The sequence below is a fragment of the Octodon degus genome, unplaced genomic scaffold (genome assembly GCF_000260255.1).
Source record: "Octodon degus isolate 3935 unplaced genomic scaffold, OctDeg1.0 scaffold00039, whole genome shotgun sequence".
Classification (NCBI taxonomy): domain Eukaryota; kingdom Metazoa; phylum Chordata; class Mammalia; order Rodentia; family Octodontidae; genus Octodon; species Octodon degus.
In genome coordinates, this window is record NW_004524615.1 from 10,923,766 (window position 1) to 10,934,566 (window position 10,801).

At 41.7% G+C, this 10,801-nt stretch overlaps 1 protein-coding gene across 1 annotated transcript in view; it reads left to right on the top strand.

The window, feature by feature from the left end:
- Positions 1 to 10,801, top strand: part of Nalcn (sodium leak channel, non-selective) — a 357,549-nt gene that overhangs the window by 177,957 nt on the left and 168,791 nt on the right. The gene's annotated exons all lie outside the window — the stretch shown is intronic.

Sequence of the window (10,801 nt, forward strand, 5' to 3'; positions counted from 1 at the left end):
GTAGTCAAAAATCAGTCAGTCCATACACCAAACTTATATAGAAAGTTTGCTCCCTAGCTGAAGGAATCTGAAGTTTAACCTTGTATGCACTTAAAAATATGAAAATATAATAAAAAATGTATATAGTGTATTTTCACAATGGGTTGAAATTGTAAGACCTATTTGTGGAAAGAATACTTTTGAAGTAAAAAAAATAGCTTTAAAATACCTTTCACTTCTTGCAGTTTTTGGGGTTTTTTTGATGCTGTATATGATATTAGGAAAAGAAAAATGGCTCACAGCCACACTGGAAATGTAGACTCTTATCCCAAAATCAGGTTAGTTCCCAGGTTTAGGCCAAAACTCTTAACTAACTGGACCTTTTTTGAAAGATAAATTGTACCATTGGAATTCTGAAAAAAAAAAAAAAAAAAGAAAAAGAAAGAAAAAAAAAGTTAAGCTTTGAAAGCAGAAAAGTCTCTACTCCTGATGAACAGACTAGTATAAGTTGGATTTTTTTTTTCATTTTGTGCTAACTTTGTTACTTTAGCTATTCCCATTGGAATTGATTCTTTTATAATACGGTCTTTATTCATACACACACACCTCTAGCCTACAAAGAACCAGGAAAATTTGATAATCTTGGAGTCGTAGTCACAACTAAGTTCCCAGTTCTCAAGAAACAGGAAATGACCAGTCAGTCTACTGGTCTTGATGGGAACAGGCAGGACGCTCTCTGGGAAGCAGGGCAAGGGCCCATCACCAGAGTGCAAAAGTACAGGAAGCTTTGCTGGAGTGGTTGGTTATTCGGAGCAGGTGGGTGTGCCCTGCAAAGTGTAAGGAATGCTGTGCCAGGCCCATGTCAGCTTGTGCGAAGGGTGGAAGATGAGCAAGTTCTTCCTCTAGAAAATGTAAAAGAGAAAGAGTGGTCATAGGTGAGCAGAAGACACCATGGAGGCCCCTGGGCTAGGAACTCAGGTGTGCTGGTGGGTGGATGGGGTGGGGCCCTGAGTCCCTGGCTGTGGCTCCCTTTGCAAAAGTGCTGGGCCCTGGCATGCACCAGGTCTGGCAAGGGGAGGGCACCAGCGAGGCTCAGTTACCTGTGGTTGGGCCTGCAGCGCACACATAGATCTTCGCCTGAAGTCAGACCTCCAAACAATATCCAACTCTTACTCCAGAGGGGGAAGGGCACCTTCTTCTCCTAGGATGGAGGAGAAGGTAGAAGCCTGCTGTCTCTGTCCACCTCTCATGCAAGAAGCAAATAGAGCCAGCGGTCATCTTTCGCCTAGTGACACTGAAATGCCTACTGTCTCAGTTACTTTTCTCTCATTGCTGGGACACATACCTGACACTCAAAATGAAGGAAGGAAAGGTTTATTTAGCTCACAGTAATTGGAGGTTTTCATCCATATTGAGCCTGCTCCAAAGCAGAGTGGTGCATGACAGAGGGCAACTTTTCATGGCGGCTGCAAAGAGCAGAGAGAGAAATGGAGGAGCAGCAGCAACAGTGGCAACAGAGAGAAGGTCTCTGTCTTTATATTGCCTTCAGGCTATCTGCCCCAGGCTGGGGGTAGCACACACATCCATAATCCCAGCAGTATTCAGACCCATAATCCTAGTGGATCATGAGTTAATCACGAACTCTAGAAGTCTATCTCATGATTGCATGAGGCAGTTGGAGAGACAACTAGACACAACCATAACATTCTTCCCCTGAACCCCCAAAGACTCATGTACATCTTTTTGTGTAAACAGCATTAGTCCATCTCTAAAAGTTGCCCAAGTCCTGACAGTTTCAGCATTGCTGAAAAGTCCAAGTCCCAAGTCTTCTTCAAGACCTAAGGCAAAATCTTTGCTATGAGCCCCTGTACACTTCCAACATTCAGTGGCACAAGACAAGCATGACCATTCCAAATGGTATACACAGCAGGATACCAAGCATTGGTACCAAAGCAAGTCCAAAATCCAGAAGGGCAAACACTCAGTCCAGTATTTTCATGTGGAACATCCAAAGCAACCCATAAAGAGTTGTGAGCTCCAAAAGACTTACATGGTGTTAGATACAAACCCACGCAATTGACCAGACCAGGCATTCTCATGTGAATTGAAAATTTATTGGGGGCATCAAGCAGATCAAGACAGCAGTGAACAAAGGGGGACAGGAGACTTTATAGGATCTTTTAGAGAGGGTGATTGTAGGCTGGAACAGCTGAGGGAGAAATAATCTTGGCAGGGCTACCTGATCTGTGGGGGACCTTTAATGTTAACAAAGGAGAGTTTTGTGGTTGCTCGCCCAGGTCAAAATCAGGTGGACCTATTCTGTGGTTTTGGGTTTGACTCTGTGTGGGGCAATGAGGGAGAGAGTTTGGGAGCAGGGTGCCTGGAAAACCAAGAGGGAGAGTGTTTGGGGGCAGGGTGCCTGGGAAACATTGAATCCTGACCTATCACATGGCTCTGCCCCTATGACATTTTTGGTGATAGCTTCCATGCCTTCTTTCTTAGGTAGTTTTGCTTGTTCTTTGCAGTTTCCTTAGATGATCCACATTTCTGGCTTTTCCAGAATTCTGGGGTCTCCATTGCATGTGAAGCTTCTCACTCTCTATTTCACACAGTGCCCTCTCAGGGGCACATTGCCTGGCCTCCTAGGCCTTCTGAAATTGAGGAGGAAGCCTTCTTAACCTCCGAATACTTGCACTCTGCCTACACCTAAAAGCAAAACCATGTGAATGATGCCCAGGTCTCCTGCCAGCTGAAGCATTAGTCAGTCTTTCTTCTCTCTTGGCTGTAGGGGGTTGAGTGCCTGGATCACTGAGCACTCTGACCCTGACTCCAAGGAATAAATTCTCCCTGCCAGTACCATTCTGGAAACCAGTGTGGCCACTGCTGACTTTCTGGAACATGGGACTCTATGGCTTTTCCTCCAACTCAAAGTCCCTGACCTTTGCAGTTCTGAGGCTGCAAAGGGTGGAGACCTGCCTCCGCCTGTGATGCCCTCAGGCCATCCTTTCCATTCTCTTGTTCCTTCCTGGTAGTGGAGATCCTCTCAGCTCTACCTTTACATTCCACAGCTTTATTGGAATTTCCTTTCTGGCCAAATTAAAAACATTTTAAATCATCCTGCTGAGCCCTTTGCTCTTGATTCTCAACATAAACAGGCTAAAATCCCCCAATAATAGCCATGCTATAGCCTCAATATTTGGCTACTTTGAAATATCTTTTTCCAGATTAATCAGTCTGCCACATTTAATCTCAGTCTTAGGCAAAGTCTCTGGACATGAGCAAAAATCAGACAAACTTTCTGCCAAGCCATAATACAAAACATCCAGAGTCCAACCAATGTAGTCCTTCCCAGTAGAAACCTCTTCAGCCTGGACTTTATAGGCTGGATTTCTATCAGAATTTTGGTCTTCTGAGCTCCGACCAGAATCTCCAATACAGACCAGTTGAAGCTGTTCTAGCACTTCTCTTGTAGGTGACATCTCCAAACATTTTCTATTTCTTTCCATAAACCATTCCAAAAATCCAGTAATCTACATGGCCAGGATTAACCACAGCAATGACCCCACTTCTCTGATACCAGATTCTGTCTCAGTTACTTTTCTCTCATTGCTGGGACAAATACCTGACACTCAAAATGAAGGAAAGAATGGTTAAATAATATAGCTCACAGTTACTGGAAGTTTCAGTCCATACTTACCTGGCTCTAAGGCAGAGTGGCACATGGCAGAGAGCAACCTTTCATGGCAGCAGCAAAGAGCAGAGAGCAAAGTGGAGAAGTAGCCGCAACAATGGAAACAGAGAGCAGATCTCTTTCCTCATTATATTCCCTGCAGGCTATTTGCCCCAGGCTGGGTCTAGCACTCACATCCATAATCCCAGTGGATCATGAGTTAATCACAAACTCTAGAAGTCCACCCTCATGTGTATGAGGCTTTGGTGGGACAACTAGACACAAACCATGACACCTACTAATGTGTTTCACCTTCATTCTGGTTTAATTCAGCATGTTTTCTCATAGGCCCACAGTTCCAGGCACAGGGGGTCTAGAAAAATGAATTAATATAATAGAATAGAATCAAGACTCAATTCTGTTTTTCATTTACTGTCTTCAGCTTTCATATCTACATCTTTTATGACTTCCTTTTATCTCACCTCACTGATTATGCATCCCTTACTCAAAACCTCTTTGCACCAGGTGGCTTAAGTACACCACTCTCCACATATTAGGAAGGTAATGTCACCCCCAGAGCCATAGGAATTGGTGCTCCTAGAGTCACAATGTAGTCAACAAACACTTTAATGTTTCTGTATCAAAACACTAACCTTCAGATCAGATTTTGCCACTAAGTAAACTACAAATGTAGTCTTTAAATTCTTTTACAAATTTTCCATTTTGGACTTGTGGATAGGGCTGAGGGCAATGCCCACTTACAGTTCCCACTTCTCGCCACAAAGGTCTGATTTTACCTCCCTGCTCCATTGCTTGTTTAGCAGTGTGAGACTGGACAATTTATTCTCCAAGGCTTTATTCTTTCACATCAAGATAGAGGTAGAAATGGTGTTTTTCACCCACATTGTTTATATTGAATAACACATGGAAACAACACAACTGGGGCTAGAAAGCATCTTTCAAATGCTCAACTATTCCCCAGGTAATGTGTTTGAGGTTGGTGGTGCAGTTTCTGGAGAAAGACAAGACTGCTTTCTGGGTCCACCTCTAGCTTATCCCCTCTAGATTTGCTCTGCTATCCAACCGTAATAGTAATGAAGAAGTACTACATTTTTCTGGTCCCCAGTGAGTCAGTTATGCCTTTGTGCTGGATTACCTGACCACCCTCACAAAAGCAGCTCAGCCCTCCTAATCAGTAATTCAGCAGTGGATAGTGTTGGTATCCTGGACATGTCAAGTGACAACAAATATAGTCAAAAGCTAAATCCCAAAAACATGGTCACACTGTGTAAGAAGCACTCAAAACATTACAGTTATGCAGGGACTCATTATCATTGCTAATCAAATGAAGCAGAGACTGTGAGTAGCACTTGCTTAATAGGGAATCATCAGGAAACTTGATTAAAATCTCAAGGCATTGGATGCTCAGTTTCTCTTCAGCACTAGCTCCCAGGCCTTGCCACCTCCTTGAGGCTCTCTCCCTCCTCACCAAGTATTTGGGTGCTTGGAGAAGCTTAGTTAATTACAGTATTAGCTAGTCTTGATTTTAACCTAAGCCACCTTAGAAGGTGGATCTCTGCAGCATGTATTGAGCTGTTTAGGATGGTGGAGGAGAAGAGATTGTGGAAGTGTGCACGAGATGGGAGCCCATGCCGTGCTGAGAAGAGAGCCTAGGCCAAGGCAGGAGGAATCTAGTTTGGCATAGTGAACTTGTGATCAGAGCCTGGGGAATGGTTTTGCTGTGTCTTTCTCTCCATCCCAGTCTCCACCCAGCCATCCATTTGGGAAAAATTCTAGGAAAATTGAATGAGAAATAAAAGCAAATACTGAGTTCCACTGGCCTGAGTGTGCCTCAAATTCCAGCCATCTGCTATGAAATCTAAAATGACCTAGCTTGCACATGTGAAGGCCCTTCCCCCACCAGATTCCAGGAAGGGAATATGGAGGCATCAAGAGACAGCAAGGAAAGCAGCTGCCCAGGCACAATGAGTGGCCACCCACTCAGTGACCCTCAGTGGGAACACCCAGAATACTGAAAGGCAAAGTGTCCTAAAGGAAAATGTACTCATGTGTTTAAATACAAAGAGAGGATGCCATCAAAGCCAGACAGAATTTGACTCAAATATTCATAACTGTATGTGGCCTAAGAGAGCTTCAAGTTACCTGCTAATTAACTTTGTTTTTTTTTTTCTTCTTATATAAGGTAATGGGAAAATTCATAAATGTTGTAATCATGCATAAGCTCTGCTGATCAGGTGGATGGTCCTGGATGGCACTTAATTTACCTGTGATTCACTCACTTTTAAGGTGGTAATGATGTCTATGTAATCATTTGATAAATGTGAGCCCTATTTACTGGTATAGAACATAACTCTGAGTCTTGGAGTGTTTGGTTAACCCACCTAAAGCTACACAGCTGAGAGCTGAATGTATAGTCTACAGTCCTTCCCAGTTGTTTCCCATTAGGATCATGTGTGCATGGCAAACAAATCAAAGGAGGTGCTTTAGTCAGAATTATTTGTTGAGGGTCAATAATAAAAGTTGTACTTGAAAGAAAAGATACTTGGGATGTTCAACAAAAACTTCATGTATGATTATCAAATCAAATGTATCAAAGTACGTGAGGCATTAACACTGGTGGAACATGGCATGTGGGTGACATAAGGATCTTGTCAGGACCTTGGACCTGCACCTGATACTCCATATCCCACAGCAGAAACAGCAGTTGTCTAGGAAGAACTAACACACAAGGCAGAGAAAGGATGACAGCTAACAAATAGGTTTTTTGGTGAATTCTGTCAGATTCTGCTTTCTGTGATTGTTTATTCTAGGATGGTCATTATCCTCCATCATTGTTCTTACCTTATCACATCAGAAGTGCCTGCATCAAGAGAGTCTTATTAAATTTCCATATATTTGCATAATTTCTGTGGTTTCTTTTGCCATTGACTTCTATTTCATTGCACTGTGATCTGAAAATATACTTGGGCTAATTTGTATTCTTTTGCATTTGCTTAAGCATGCTTTATGGGCTGGCATGTAGCCTATTTTGGAGAAAGTCCCATGTGTTTCTGCAAAGGCTATATATTCTGTCTTGGGTGGGACACTCTGTAGATATCTATTAAGTCCATTTGCTTGAAAGGTTTGCCTCAACTTTGATATGTACTTGCTGATTTTTTGCCTCATTTATCTACGTTTTTGTGAAACAATGGCCTCTTCAATAACCAGTGGGTCACAGAAAACACTAGACAGTTCCCAGAATCAAATGATAACACATATACAATGTACCAGAACCTACAGGACACAGTAAATGCTATCCCAAGAAGGGAATTTATAGCTGTGAACACCCACATCAGAAAAAAGCAGAGTGAATCCAAATACATAACTTAATGATATCTCACAAGACCCTGAAATTTGATCTTACCCCAGAAAGAATGACTATCGAAAAAAAGAAGTCAAATAATAAAACTGACAAGGCAGCAGGGAAAAGGAACCTTCGTATATTATCAGTGGGAATGCAAACTAGTGCAACTACTTAGAAATCAGTAGTGTTTCCTCAAAAACCTAAAAATAGAAATCTATTTGACCTAGTTGTTCCCTGAAAGTTAAACATAGCATATCACAGTAACGTATGCACACCTGTGTTTATACCAGCACAGCTCACGAATGCTAAATCTTGGAAGCAGCATGTATCTGTCACCAGATGAATGGATTAAGCAAACATGGAATTTGTACACAGCAGAGTACTACTGCATCATAATGGATAAACTTGAATCATTTATAGGAGAATGGGTGAGCACTGTGATCACAGAAACCCAAAATATAAATAACAAGCAAAGTAAAATATAGATAATAGGAAACAGCGAAATAGATCTTTTGCAAATGGAGAGGGGACCAGGAAGGAGGTGGAGGAAGGGGGTGGGGGAGAAAGAGAAAAAGGGCCTAGTGTGACTGGTTCTTCTTTGGCCCAAATAGTCACAGAGGGAAACAGAAGTAAAGACATGTCAGGTGATGTCATGAGTTTGAAGGACATTGAGGAATCCAGACAAACACTTAAGCCAGGAGACCCAAGGGAGGGTTTTCTCCTGGAGCCAGCAGAATACAGCCCTGGCAACACGCTGAGGCAGCACAGCTCTGACACCAGGAACCACCCACTTTATTAGCAGGCCTAACAAAGTACTGCACATGCTTATTACACACCTTTTATCCATGAGTGAGAAATATGGAGGTAGCCCTGTTAGGCTGCATGATAAATCCTGGGAAGAAAGTCTTCTCTTCCCAGGCCTCTTTAGGAGCAAGAAAACTTTCCCCCTAGTAAATTTGTACTCCTCTCTCCTTGGAAGGATTGGATAACACATTCACCCTCGGCCCCTGGCAGGATGGCTGCAACTGGAATGACTGACTCAGATAAATCATATGAGTCCTGTGGTAAACCATAACACTACATGGGTCAGACCTTTCTCTCGTCTCCAAAGCTCCTCATTCCCTGTGCAAACAGTATGCTAAAATAGATGTGGTAGGAACAAGTCTAGTGTTCAGTTCCTCTCACCAGATGCATTTGACGCCCAGTTCTCTTCTGTGACTCCCCAGATAGATATATGCAAGACAGAAAGCATGAGACTGGCACAGAGCTAGAGATTCCTGCTGTCCCTGTCCTTGGCCCTGGCCACTTCAGGTCACGTGCCATCTACACAGACACCCAAGTATCCCAAAGTTGGAAGTACTGTGCTTTGCTATGTCCCTTCCAAACCCTAATGGGGAAGCAGCGGTAAATCAAAGAGACAGGCAGCCTGAGAACATCATCACACGCTCCCCATAGATTCAGGAAGGTGCTGGGATGTGGAATAAAAGAGAACAATACCTGGAGAGAATTTCATTAAACAGCTTTATCTTTCCCATTCTGTAGAGATCCGTTGGTCTCAGTGCAATCAGTTCTACCCAGAGAGAAACAATGGCAGATATGAGCAAAAGATACACAAGAAGACAAAAACTAGGGTAGGTGGTGGCTCCTCTGCCTGGTTGGCAAGGCCACCCCAGAAGCAAAACAAAATGGACATTTATGTATACCTTTCCGGAGTTAGTAACACATGACACAAGGTTACCTACCGACTAATAGCTGACCTTAACCAGACTGGATGCTTATCTCAGGACTGAGGTAGCTTGTTTGCTTTAGGCATCAAAGCCTAGTCTCACCTACACAAATTTGGTCAATTTTCCAGCTTCTGGGGCTCCCAACACTAGTCAGTAACTTTCTGTTCTAGTTTGAACCAATAGACACTTTGCTAAATAAAAATAACAAGTGCAGTTGAATCCTGCTGTAAGGCAATATCCGAGAGTCCCTGTTTTGCTGAGATGAATAAGTTGTGTTATGAGGACAGTTTAGGTTACCGTTGCACGATGGAATGTGCTGGATGGGTTGTGAGACTGACGCACTCAAGCAAGAACAACCACAGACTTCTGGAGCAGAAACAGACCTCTTGTTTGCCCATAGTTGTTGCATGAAAATTGACAAACACAGTTTCACTAAGATTCTGCTCAGTTTTTCCTTACATTTATTCTAGAAAGCAACTGCCTATAAGACATTGAAATAAGTACAGTAAACAGCCGCTATATATCTTTAACTAATTCAATGTCTATTCCTTCTAGTTCCTTGCTAAAATTATAATAAACAGGCCACATTTGTTTTGTAACTGTTAAAATGAAGATAGTTTTTAATCTACAAATAATATACTGCCACTATAACATGAATCGCTTAAATTTTAAAGTTATTTATTGACACAGGTCTGCTTAATTTGCATTCTCTAAATGCTAATTACTTGCTCTATTGAATATTCATTTATAAAATCATGTCCAAAAGAGTTAGTATGCAGCAAAAGCAAAATAATGCTATGAAACACTTAATTGTAAATTTCCCTGTTTCCTTCCAACCATCACAATGACTAATTATGCTTTCAGTTGTATTAAAAGAATTACTGAGAAATTGAGGAAACAACTTGCTTCTTCAGTTTTCTTCATTATTTGCCAGATATAGTTGACCATTTTTAAAAAATGCAAGGTTTATCTTCCAGAGTATTGATTTCATTGACATTGTTGAAGTTTTTCTTGTTATTTCATTGTTTTATTGTACATGTCTTTATTTAATTTTGTCATGAAATATTTCAGACATGTGAAAGTTGCCACAAGCATAAAAACAAAGCCTGGAGGTGGAGCTAAGTGGTAAAGCACTTAGCAAGCGTTGTGAGGCCCTGAATTCTATGCCCAGAACTTCACATGTGTACACAGCTATAATAACAATGATACTAAGATACATTCCTGCGGCCACACACATCACAGTAGCTCTGAAGTTCTCGAGTATTTCTGTCTAATCAGTCTCTTCTCATTCTTGTTCTTTAAATTGAAAGCTCATGTTATTGTTGCAGTTATGTTTTAGTACATATATGAACCTCCCCTGAAAGTTGAGTATCTTTTGAATAATTGATATTTGCTTTATATTGTCTCATACTTATTCCTTCTGTAAATGGCTTGAAATTACATTTGTGAAATTTGTCTACATGAGAAAATGTAGCTGTATTTTCACTGGTTGTCATTATTGTACAAAACAGTACTGAACATTTAGAATGATTCATAGAAACATTATACAATGATGTTTTCATTCTCACATGCAATGGGTAGAGTCTAGGATAGACAGATTGGGCACAATATATGACAATCCACCCCAGTGTTGCTCTTCCCCATCTCCAACTTCACTGCTTGCTTGAAAAATTGCCTCCTCTTGAAGTCTTGTGTTAGGGAATACGATATGCAAGCAGTGAACTCTTGTACCCAGCCATGTCCTCTTTCAGTAGTGTCACTCCCCAGTCTACTATACCACTCCAAAACATTTCCATGAAGTATCTGATACAACCATTTGCAGTAAAATCTAACTAAATCATAAAGTACTTGTTTATTTTCATCAGTCTTCTTCATGTAATGGAGCTGTGGTGCACAGACACAATAAATGCAGTAACTGCCTTCTTTATAACACAGTCAAGAACCTAAGAATGAATTCAAATCACCTATTCCAGACTAGGAGGCATAAGCATGAACACAACCCCGCCAAAGCTGAAGTGGGCTCCAACAGATACGCCCAACTTGAGAGCCACATCAAATAAG